This window comes from Oryctolagus cuniculus, chromosome 1 (genome assembly GCF_051225735.1).
Source record: "Oryctolagus cuniculus isolate XC-2025 breed Fujian yellow rabbit chromosome 1, ASM5122573v1, whole genome shotgun sequence".
In the NCBI taxonomy this organism is placed as follows: Eukaryota; Metazoa; Chordata; class Mammalia; order Lagomorpha; family Leporidae; genus Oryctolagus; species Oryctolagus cuniculus.
Window position 1 is genome coordinate 201,529,141 of NC_142867.1, and position 12,478 is coordinate 201,541,618.

At 56.5% G+C, this 12,478-nt stretch overlaps 1 protein-coding gene across 2 annotated transcripts in view; it reads left to right on the forward strand.

The window, feature by feature from the left end:
* Positions 1-12,478, forward strand: part of TMOD1 (tropomodulin 1) — an 84,837-nt gene that overhangs the window by 7,015 nt on the left and 65,344 nt on the right. The window lies entirely within an intron of this gene.

A 12,478-nucleotide genomic window follows, 5' to 3' on the forward strand; every position in this document is an offset into this window, starting at 1 on the left:
GTGACCACGACTCGGCTGTGCCAGCACCTTGCCTTCAGAGCTCTAGCCTGAACTGTGACAGGGTACATTTCTGCTCAGGTGCGCCGTTGGTTTGCGGGGATTTGTCGTGGCCGCCCTGGGAATCTGACATTGGCAGGTTGTGTCACCTCTTTGCACTTCCATTGCACCTGTAAAATGATAATAACACTGTGGGTCTCACAGAGCTGCTTAATAATCCATGTGGAGAAGCTAGTGCCAAGCCGGGAAGCAGTGATAACAGAACAAATTCTTGCTGCCTCAAGGTGTGGGGACTTCAGGGGTACTGTTAGCCTCAAGGGTGGTGTTCACAGTGTTCCGTTGTGTGTCTGTGCTCTCACCCACGGACCCAGGGCCCTGCTGATGAGCTTTTATGTGTTCCTGTTTCCTTCTGATGTAAGTTATAACCAGAGGATTCGCACACAGGTCTCTGTCCAACTCAGCAAATAATCTAGTTGGATAAATTCCTAGAAGAAGAATTGCTGAGTCAAAGGGTGTGTGTGCTCTGAGAGATACGGCTAAACCTGCCTCGAGAGAGCCAGCCCGTGTGCGCTCCTGTTCCACATGGGTCAGCCCGTGTGCACTCCTGTTCCATGTGGGCTAGCCCGTGTGCACTCCTGTTCCACATGGTCCAGCCCATGTGCGCTCCTGTTCCGTGTGGGCTAACCCGTGTGCACTCCTGTTCTGCACGGGCCAGCCCGTGTGCACTCTTGTTCCGCGTGGGCCAGCCCGTGTGCGCTCCTGTTCCGCGTGGGCTAGTCCATGTGCGTTCCTGTTCCACGTGGGCCATCCCGTGTGCACTCCTATTCCACGTGGGCTAGCCTGTGCGCACTCCTGTTCCACATGGGCCAGCCTGTGTGCACTCCTGTTCCATATAGGCCAGCCCATGTAGACTCCTCTCTGTGCAGGCGCGCTGGCTTTCCTCCGTCTCGGGACACGCTTCTCTGTCTCCGTCCGTCTGATAGGTGAGAACTGAAACAGCACTCCCAATTCACTCTTCTCTAATTAGGAGTTTCATTATCTATTCATGTGTGTCTATTCGTCATTTATGGTCTGATGTAAATTACCTATTCCTCTCGCCTTCCCATATCTTATTAAACTGTTCTTTTTTTTTTTTTAGTAACTCTTTGTTAAACAAATTAGCCTTTTGTTCAATGCAGTATTTCCCCCAACATGCCGTTTGCCTTTTGGCGTTGTGCAGGCTAATTTTCATGCTGGCTTTTCAGAAAACATGCTTCACAAAACTCTACTTTAAAAAAAAATTATTTTGTTTACTTGAAAGGCAGAGTCACAGAGATTTTCCATTCGTCAGTTCACTCCCCAGATGACTGCAGTGGCCTGGGCTGGGCCAGGTGGAAGCCAGGAGCCAGGGGCTTCCCCAGGGTCTCCCACATGGGTGCAGGGGCCTAAGGCATTGGGGCCGTCTTCTGCTGCTTCCCCAAGTACAGTAGCAGGGAGCTGGAGTGGAAATGGAGCACCCGGGACTCAAGCTGTCACCTGTATGGGATGCTGGCATCGCAGGTGGTGACTTTAACCCCCTGCACCATGAGGCTGGCCTTGCATTAATAGCCACCACAAGACAAGGTGATAAATTTCATGTTTGTAGAATGCGGGCTGAAAAGAACAGTGAGTCTCGCAGCTTCCCCACAAGTTCACGTTTATTCTGCCAACACTGTCGACTTATAGCTGCCCAAGCTAATAATAATGCCTCTGGTCTGTCTACTCAGCAAATGTGTCTCTGGAGGTGCAGGGTTTTGTGTAGGCCCCTGGGAGACAGCGATGCCTGCCCCAAGGTCACTTTCAGTTGTCAGGGCTCGGGGTGTGTGACAGGTCCCACAGAACCCTGGTGAGCTCTCCGGTGTGTGTTCCCAAGTGTGCCTGCCCGGGCCCCTCCCTGCTGTGGCGGGAGGGCGGAGGGGAGGGGCGGAGCCTGGGAGGACTGAGAGTGCCTGAAGTGGGCGGGGTGCAGAGGCAGGGGAGGAGCCACAGAGCGGAGGGCTGCCGAGGCGTTGGAGGCAGGTGGCCTGGGGGTGCTCTCAGGGTCTTTTCCTGGAACAGCCTTGTGTAGGGTGAGTGGCACAGTGTGACTCAGACACTGTGATGCCTCCAGGAAACCAGACTAAAAACGCACGCACACACTCACTCTCACTCACCCACACTCCGGCCCCTCTGATTTAGGGGTGGAGCTCGCGGCAGCTGCAGGGTCCGATGCTATGTTTCGTGGCCCTGCTTTTTCAGAAGGTGCTTTCCCGGGGGACTGACGAGAGAATGAGATCAGGCAGGGAAAATAACCCCGGCGAACAAGCGCGGGTCCCTTAATGACGGCTGCGCTCCAAGTCCCACTCCTGCTCCATTCAGTGGCTCCAAACAACAGAGCCACCCCTTCAGTCTCATCTTGTCGTCTTCGGGGACCACTGTCGCTTGACACAACCATGCTCCCTGGAAGACCTCACGGAGGGCGCCGTGGTCCTTGCGCAGGAGTCCGGGGTGACATGTACTCACCGCCTCCTGCATCAGCCCCGTGCACCCTCCCGCAGGCCTGTGCTGATTCCACATCTGTGTCTTAGTAGTCTCGGGAGATCCATGTCTCTGCCCTCTGGGGAGCCCCAGGCCACTTCTGCGCCCTCTTGCCCGGGTCAGCCTGTTCGAGGTTGCACGTGTGGCCATGCTCATGGCTGGGGTTCGAGTGTGTCCTCCAGAACTCCTTCATTTGTAGTAGGTGGGGAGGTGATTGGGCTTAGAGGAGGTTGTGAGATGGGACCTCCGTGATGGCATCGGTAGCTTTGTGAGGAGAGATGGAGAGATCTGAGCTAGCAGTGTGCCGTGTCTCAGCAATGCCTTGGGACCCTACCGAGCCTCCCCTCCCCCAGTGTGACCTCCACCCTGACCTTGCACTTCCCAGCCCCCACAACTGTAGGAGACAAATGCTGCTCCTTATAAATTACCCCATCTGTGGTATTCAGTTACGGCAAGAGAAACGGGCCACGGCGTGCCTCCTGGCCCCCCGGCTGTTCTCATGGGACACCTGCCCCCCGCCCCCGACTCGGCCAGCACCTTTCCAGAGAAAAGGCCCAATTCCTGGAGAAGCCATCCAGCCCACCTGGGGAAGAGGCACAGGGGTGTGTGCGCACCCTCAGCCCTTAGGAGATGCACAGTACGGTACCGCTGCCCACCCACCGCCACGGCTAGGAGAAAGGAACAGCAGTATCAAGTGCTGGCGAGGGTGTGCGGCAGCCAGACCCTCACGCGCTGTGACCGGGAGTGCAGAAATGTGCCAGTACTTTAGAAACCCGTTTGGTGGTATCTGCTGAAGTTAAATGTATACCCACTCTGTGATCTGCCAGTTCTGCTCCTGGGTTTGTGCCTAAGAGACATAAGTACTTATTTCCACCAAAATACATATTCACTGCCCGGTTTATAACTGTCAAATATTGGAAATAACCTGATTGTCTACTAACAATGGAATAAATTATAGTACGTCTAAGATAAGAGGATGCTACACAGCCGTGAGCAAGCATAAACAATCCCAACTGCATGGGTGAATCTCAGATAAAACGTGGAATGGAGGAAGCCAGGCACAAGGACATGCACAGTGTATGTTTCCATTTAAATGATATTCAGAAGCAGCCGAAGCTACTCCAAGGTGTTAAGGCCAGAGTAGTCGCCACCTTGGAGGGGTGTGGCTGGGTGAGGCTGCCCTACATCTTCTCTGAGTGCTTGCGTAAGTGCAGATGCGTGGGAACGTTCGGGGAGCTTTCTCTTTAAGACACGTACACTTGACCATGTATAACCTGTGCCCCCTCGGTTGCCCACAGCTGAGCTCCGGCACAAAGCCGTGCCAGACGCTCGTGGCCATGCTTTCAGATAAAGCAGCTGACATCTCGCCGAGATGGGGGCCAGCACCTCACCCTGTTGCCTTGGTTGCAGGGTCACTAGAGACCCTGGCTGCCCAGCCACGTCCGGCAGCCAGTGCTCGCAGGGCCTGGGGGAGTGGGGAGGAGGCTGTATGAGCTGAACCCCCCTGCAGCTCGCATCCCTTCCCAGCCCCCCATGACAGAACGTGCAACTTGCGTCACGCTCCTTTCTGCAAAAGGACCCGCAGATCCAGGAGGCACGGAGTGGCGTGCCCGAGGCTACCCAGTCCCTCTGAGCCAGGGCAGGGATCGAAGCCCAGGTCTGCACAGACCCTAGTCCAAGCCCTCATCTCACCAAAGGCCCTCAGGCACTGCACACCTTGGGGGCTCCAGAAATACTCACCCAGTGGATTGCAGCTGTGGCAAATGAGACCCAGAGAAGTACAGTGACTTGCTCAAGGTCGTACAGCAAGTCCTCATCCACGCTCCCAACTCCTTCCTAGCCCGGTGCCCCTTCTGCCCCTGCACCATGGCCCCAGCCTCTTACAGGTACCGGGGACTGGAGACTGCAATGCTTGGAAGCCACTAGGGAGGAAAAGGGCCGTCAGGGGTGAGATGATGCTGAGGGTGGCCCTGGGGCCCTCAGGGAATAGGGCTGGGACCAGGTCAGTCACCTGTGCAGGTGCACAGAGCCCTGCTCTTGCAGCACCTCTGGCTTGGTTAAATGTTCTACAGTCACTGGCTTGAAATTCCTAATTTTATCTTCAAATGATATCTTTAATCGAAGTCCCAAGGGACAATGAAGCAGGTGCCAAGGCTTAGAACCCCCTGCTGACTCTTGGCTTTCTGAGATGGGCTCTTGGACTTCAGCTGCCCTGTGCCCAGCACCCCCAGACACTGCCCAGTCTCCCCCATCCTTCCCCCACCCCCAGCTGCCACTGAGGGCTTCTGTCCCCACCCCCTTGCATTCGGTTGGAATCTCTACAAGGTGCTGCCCTGATCCAGCTGCCTGGGGTCCTGGGCAGAGGTTGTATTGCTCTTGGCAGTGGCCCTAGCATCACAGCCTCTGCCTGATCAGGGTGGACAAGGGATCCTGTGGGGCAGGGCCTGAGGGAGGGCAGGGGAAATGCCAGGCTGGATGCCCCCTGCCCCCGCCAGTGCAGGACGGTGCCCAGCCTGTATCTGGCAGGAGAGAGACGTTGGCAGCCAGTGGGCCTCTCGTGCATGCTCTGGGTTGCAGCACACAGGCACCTGTGTGGACCACATGATGGGCAGGTGCACAGCAGGCCAAACCATCACGTGCAATGCCAGCATCCCATATCAGAGTGCTGATTTGAGTCCCGGCTGCTCAGCTTCCAATCCAGCTCCCTGCTAATGTGCCTGGGAAGCAGTGGAAGATGGCCCAGTACAAGGTGCTGCCACCAGGATGCAGTTCTGGGCTCCAGGCTTTAGCCTTGCCCAGCCCTGGCTATGCGGCCATTTGGAGAATGAACCAAGAGTGGAAGAACTCTCTTTTCTCTCTCCCTCTCTCTGCTACTCTGCCTTTCAAATAAATAAATAAATCTTAAAAAAAAAAAAAAACGGGCCAGCATTGTGGTACAGTGAGTTAAGCTGTTGCTGCAATGCTGGCATCCCATACGGGCACCGGTTCGAGTCCTGGCCACTCCACTTCTAGCGTGTTCTAGCAGCTCTCTGCTACAGCCTGGGAAAGCCTGGGAGGATGACCCAAGTGCTTGGGTCCCTGCTGCCCATGTGAGAAACCTGAATGAAGCTCCTGGCTTTGGCCCAGCCCTGGCCATTACAGCCGCTGGTGGGGGGTGAACCAGTGGATAGAACATCCCCTTTCTCTCTTTCTCCCTCCCTCCCTCCCTCTCTCTCTCTTTCCCCCTCCCTCCCTCTCTCTCTCTTTCCCCCTCCCTCCCTGTCTTCTGCCCCCCTCCCTTTCTCTTTCTCTCTCCCTCTCTCTCTTCCTCTCCCTCTATAACTCTGCCTTTTAAAAAAAAAAAACTAAATATCCTGAAGTCTCTTTTAAAAAAAAAACTTATTTATTATTATTTGAAAGGCAGAGTTACAGAGAGAGAGGGAGAGACAGAGAGAGAAATATCTTCCATCTGCTGGTTCAATCCTCAAATGGCTGCAATGGCCAGGACTGGGTCAGGCTGAAGGCAGGAACCAGGAGCTTCTTCATGGTCTCCCACATGGGTGCAGGGGCCCAAGGACTTGGGCCATCTTCCACTGCTTTCCCCAGGTGCATTAGCAGGGAGCTGGATTGGAAGAGGAGCAGCCGGGATTCGAACCAGCACCTGTGTGGGACACCAGCGATGCAAGTGGAGGCTTAACTTACTACACCACAGCACCAGCCCCTCTGCCTTTCAAATAAATAAATAAGTCTTTTAAAAAAACAACAACAACAGAAACCCCACCATGACAGATGGAGAGAGCCACGGGAGGAATGAACACTGTATGGTGGTGGCTTTCCTGGCCTGTGGGGCACAGGGCCCATGGGTTTATTTTGCACTGAGCTGGCAGATTCCATAGCCTGTCCACCTGCAAGAACCGTTCAACACAGCAGGTTGAGACGCCTAGGCCGAGGCTCCCCAGGGGAAGGAGGACATTGGCCATGGGTGGCCAGGCGGGCCGGCACTCTCTCTCTCTCTGTTCGTCCTCCTCTCCTGTCCTCTGTCTGGAGCCCACCATGGGTGACGGTGTGCCCCAGGGACATAACACTGCAGGCATCAGTGTTGTTTTGGAAGCTGCAAAGATCTCTGCACGTGAAGGGGTGGTTACTGGCGCAATTATTGCTCAGCTGTATGACCCTGATCTTGACCGTAAAAACCGAGCAAGTGAAGCCGCCTGAAACTCACACTATTCACCATCTACCCCTTCCACACGCCACCCCCCAACCGCCAATCCCACCCCCAGCCGAGGGCTCTGGGGACGGGGCTTGGATCCTGTTGTCCATCCTGCTCCCAGCGGTCCATGTCACCACCAGCTATTCGGGTCCGCCTGAGGTTATGGCGCCGTGGCTCGGGGCTGGGCACCAAGATGTGGAGATGGCAGCTGGGGTGGCTGCCCTCACCCAGGCCGGGCTGCTTCCTGAGGCTGCGAGGCAGAGAAGGGGTGCCAGAGGGTTGGGGAGCCCTGGCGGGGGTTGTGCAGATCAAGAGGTCCAGGAGCTCGGAAGTGGGGAGAGGCTTCAAGCTGACAGGACAGTGCGGGCGTGGCCTCTGGGACGGAAACTCTAGGGATGCCCCATGTGGCGCGGACGGCGGGGAAAGCCTAAGCTGGGATCAGGAGCCGGGGAGGAACCTGGGGCCAGCGGGGCTGGGACAGCCTCCAGGTCTCTGATAGCCAACCAGGGAGGTTGGGCTCTGTTTATCATGATTTGGGGGTTGGAGGGGGGCGGGGTGGGAGCAGGACATGGCCCTAAGGACATCGATAATATCGGCAGGTGCCAGGAGAAGGGAGAGTGGGGACAAAGACGTCCCAGTCAGAGGGTCCCAGGCACAGACAATGGCCGGACCCTAACACTCACAGGAGGGCACCCCGCAAAGCTCACGGAAATAGAACTGAAAGAGAATCTGATTTTGATACAAAAGAGTTTTGAAGTCCATGCATCGTTTTTTGATAATGCACACCGCGGGCTTTCTGAAGGCACCTCGCGTAAGGTGAAATTCAGGGACAGGAAGGAGACAGCGGTGGCCAGAGGCTGCTGTCCAGGCGAGTGGGTGGTGCGGTGGGGTCTGGGCTCAGGGCTGCACCTGTGCACTCCAGGCGGCACTGCCCTGGAGGGTTCCGGGGCTCGGGGTGGGGGGGTGTTCTGGGCCGAGAGGTTCAGCTGAACGGCGGCGGCGGCTCATGGCTGGTGACAGCCTGCACGGGCAGAGATGAGGCCCAGCCAGGGCAGCGTGAGAACAGAGAGGAGCGTGGAGCCCCGGGAGAGATGCTCAGGAGGGAAGCAGAGCACGCAGTGTGAGCGTGGAGGGGCGGGCCTCGGGGGACAGGGCCCGCGGGGAAGCCACTCGTGCCGTGGCCATGCAGGCCTGAGGAAGCAGGGCAGGGCATTGTGGAGATGCAGGGAGAGGCTCGGCTTTTCCTCCCTGGGGGGGACTCCCGCTCCCCGGCCAGGTCTCTTTCCTTAGCTTCAGCTTCTACGTGCTCAGTGTGGTCATCAGCTTCCCCTGCCACTGGCCCATTCTCCCTTTATGTCCCACTTCAGTGCTGCGGCAGGTGCAAATGTGTCTCCTCCTAAAAGACTGAGAATGGGACCTTATTTGGAAGCAGGGTCTTTGCAGGTGATCACAGTACAGTGAGGTCATTAAGGAGTGGGCATCTGACTTAGTAGTTATGATGCCTGCCTTCAGGAGCGGAGGATCTAGATTCCATTCGTGGTCCTGGCTCCTGGTTCCAGCTTCCTGCCACTGCAGAGCCTGGAAGGCAGCCAGTGTGGTGGCTCAAGTGACTGGGCAGGTGCCGCCCACATGGGAGATTTGGATTGCATCCCCGGCTCTGGCCCAGGCCTGGCCATTGTGGGCATTTGGGGAGCAAACCAGTAGAAGGGAGGTCTCTGATGCTGCCTCTCAAATAAATATTAAAAAGAGAGAAAGATGAATTCATTAGGGAAGACTTATTCCAGTAGGACTGTATCCTTATAAAATGGAGAATTTGAATTCTGAATGCATACAAAGGGAAGACAATGTAGGGGCACAGGGTTGGGGGAAGCCAAGGTACGCCTGGGGCCAGCAGAGCCAGGAGAGAGCCTGGAGCAGCTTGTCCCGGGCCCCAGAGGGGACCAACCTTGTTGACACCTTGATTTTGGGTTCCTAGCCCGGGGAACTGGGAGCCAACACATTTCTGTTGTTTAAGGTGTTTCTTTTGTGGGTACACTGCCAGGAAAATAAGACAAATGCTAAGCAATGAAGGGGGCTCATTTGCCCAACTCCAGTTTTTCTGGTCCTAGGTCATCTTGATAGGTCACTGAGCTGCCAATCACTCCGTGGCCACTGTGTCCAATCAGCTGAGAGTGGAGGCGTGTCTGAGAGGTACCCTGAAGGAGGGTAGGAGGGACAAAGAAGGTCGCACCTGCTCTTGAGTCCCTGCAGCCAGAGGGAGAGAGAGGCTCCAGAGAGGAAGGCAGATGGCATTGTCCTGGGATGCGGATGTGGTGACGAGGGATCACGACATCAAGTCCCTCTAGCCAAAGGGTCTTCCAGAAGTGAGGGGCACGCATGCCAGAGATGGTGTTTGAAGGAGGGCCTCTGCCAACCGACCCCTCCCTGCCCATCCCCAAGATGCTCCCTCTGGCTGCAGTAGGAAGATGGTGTAACTGGGAAATACGCACTTGAACTTGTGACTCAGCTCTTCCTGAACTCAGGGACGTCCCTCTGCAAATCAAGACGGGGCCGCTCAAGTGCCTGCTCCCAGGGTCCCCACACAGGCGGCTGCGGGAGAGGCCGTCAGCAGAAGCCACAGCACCTGCTGCGGGGAGGGACCCTCGTCGCCGGGGCTTCCCGAGCCTCGGCCTCAGCCCTTGACCCACTGATTGCTGCTGTCTGGTCTGCCGAGCTTTGCCTTCTGGCACAGCTTATGAATTCTGGTTTTCTCGTATCTAACAGAGGCTCTGGAGAAGCAGGTGGCCAGGCGTGCGGTCAGGGTCAAGTGGACACAGGGTTCAGAAGACGCGGAACTGTGTGTTTTGTGTGTTGAGCTGCCCTCACACTTCTCCCAATTCTGACTCTGGGAGTGCGGGAGCCACTGCAGCTCAGGGGGGCCACGCCGGGCAGCCCAGTGGCTTCAGCACCCACTTCCTGCCTACCCCTTCCTTCTTAGACCCCAAGCCTGCCCACATCTGGCCAGATCTTTCTGTTTTGAAGATGGGAAAACAGAGGACCCAAAAAGAGAAGCAGTGACGCCAGGTTGCAAGGATGCTGGCTCAGAACTCAGCCAGGCCCGTGCTCCCCTGCTCGGTGGGCAGCTCTGGGCCAGGAGCAGGACCAGATCCCGGGGACACGGGACTAGTACGATGCAGGACCCACCCGGTGGTGGGGAGGGATGCAGACTTCGGCAGCGGCAGCAGCGCCTCACCGTGGTGGCTGATGCTTGTTGACCCAACACGGACCGGGTGCCACCCCAGGGCGCGTCCTCATCTGCTTCTTGGCACTGCGTGCTCCTGACCCCGTGCTGTGGCGAGCACTGCTGCCCTCTTGCCAAGCAGAATACAAGTCCTAGGCCAGTGATTTTTAGCTTTTTTTCATTCCATTGTTTTCTTTATTAAAAAACTTTTTTAAAAAGATTTATTTGGAAGGCAGAGTTACAGAGAGAGAAGGCAAGACACAGAGAGAAAGGTTTTCCATCTGCTGGTCCACTCCCAAAGTGGCTACAGAAGCCGGAGCTGAGCCAATCAGAAGCCAGGAGCCAGGAGCTTCTTCCTGGTCTCCCACACGGGTGCAGGGGCCCAAAGACTTGGGTCATCTTCTACTGCTTTCCCAGGCCATAGCAGAGAGCTGGATCAGAAGTGGAGCAGCCGGGACTTGAACCATTGCCCCTTTGGGATGCTGGCCTCACAGGTGTCAGCTTAACCTACACCAGGCCGCAGGGACAGATCTAAGCAGGGGTCACCCAGGAAGGTAGCACACAACTAACCTCCAACCCAGGCTGGCACCGCACTGCTGACACCTGTTTCTTTAGGAGACAGGGGCCTTTGATTAAGCTGTACAATAGCCTCTTCAGCGGGCCCTGTTTGTACCCCGCTCTCACCTCCCTCCTGCCCTGGCTCTTCCCTGCATCCAGTTCCCTGACCACAGCGGGAGAATCCTGCTTTATAGAAACCAGCCCAGGGAAGCAGCCGGGGGAAAGTGCTTGAAGCTGGCAGCTTCCTGGTTTATGTCTGCAGTTGTTGGTTCTCCTCGGCTTATTTAATGTCACATCTCACGGCTCCGCGATGTCCCCAGGAAACGGGACCTTGGAAGGGGCTTTTCAAACCTCCCGAGATGGGTTTTTTAATTGACCAGCACCTCAGGGTGGGTACATGGAGGCGTTGATTCAGGGTGGCTCCCCCTGGGTGGTGTGTCTGGAGATGGGCCCCCACCCCGTTGGGGAATTCTGCCACCTGTGCCTCCCAGAGACACCGCTGCAGAACAGCCCCGAGCCCTGTGGACCTGCACCCCTGGAGCACCTGCAGTCCAGCTGAGAGCTGTGGGTTTGGGGTCCTGGACGCCCCCTGAGCCCTTCATCAGGGTCCCTCTTGGCCTCGAAGGGAGATGGTAGATTCCTCTCCCTCTCCCGGCTCCATTTAAGAAAAACCAAATTTGGTTGTTTTCCGAGGGCCTCCGGGAAGATTTTTTTCTATACCGGAGCATTGGCAGCTGGTCCTGTTTCTTGGGGAGTAAATAGAAGGGAACCGGGGGAGGGGGCCCATTTATGGTCTGAATGTTGCATTCTTGGGGTCTGGTCAAGGGACGACGTCAGACCACGCTGAGCCACCCTGACAGGAAAGGGTGGCCCCGGGCTTTCTGTATTTGGGAAGCCAGGCCTTGCTGGCCAGCGGGGGCCACAGACTCGGTCCCTCCTACGAGGAGCTCACCAGGCAGACAACCCTGGGAGAAACGCTATCCGCCGTCCCAGGGCAGGCCTTTTCTCCTAGCCTCTGAAACTTCGGCTTCAGTTTTGTTTTTTTTTTTTTTGCTTTTTTTCCCATTAATTCCCTTGTTTTTAACTGACAAAAAAGCCTAGCTTTTGGATTGGTTAGTTGTCTCTTCCTGGTTTTTCCTTTCTCAATGTTCCAGAAAGTTCTGTCAGTCATGTCACAGATGAGCCATGGGTTTCGTTTGGTTGCCTGGGGTCTAGAACAGCCTGCTGTGAAGAAGGAGAGGCGCTGATGGTAGCAGGGGCCGGGCTGGGGCTGTTCCTCGGCTCTGGGGGCTATGCTGGTTCCTTCTGAGCGCCGGGCTCCAGGCCTCGCCCCTGTGCGGTGGTTGCCAGCGATCTTTGGCAACTCTTGGCTTGTAGAAACTTCCCCCTGATCCCTGCCTTCATCCTCTCAACCCAGCCCACTGAGTCTGCAGAACTGAAGCCCCGAGCTGATGCCCCACCTGCCAGCCACCAGCTCTGTGGGTAGCCCAGGGAGGCTGAGGGGCAGGTGGGGAGGGGCTCGCACATGGAGATGATAGCTCTGCAGGAAGCGAATATTTTCTAAGAGGCGACAAGTCTGATCGGATGGCAAAGGCGGGTAGAGACTTGGGGTCAGGTTCACCCTGGTGAGAAGCTTTCTGCTGTGTGCATGGTCCTGGGCAGGGCCTTGGGGAGCAGGGGCTGACGCAAACCCACACCCCACTAACGGGGAAGCCTACTGGGATCAACACAAGCTGCAGACCCAGTGCCAGGGCTGTGGGGAGCTCTGCTTGGCCAGGGGATGCTATGGCCACACAGGGAGGTGTGAACTGGGTTGGTTATAAGACAATTTTAATCAAGCAGGAGGACAGAAGGGCACGAGACCCAGTTGTCCCTCCCAGGCTAGGAGAGGGGCAGTGTGGTGTGGCGGGAAGGCCCATGGGGGTCCTGAGTCGTGCCCTTGGCCATCCCCTGGTTTCTTCCCTGGGATATAGCAGATG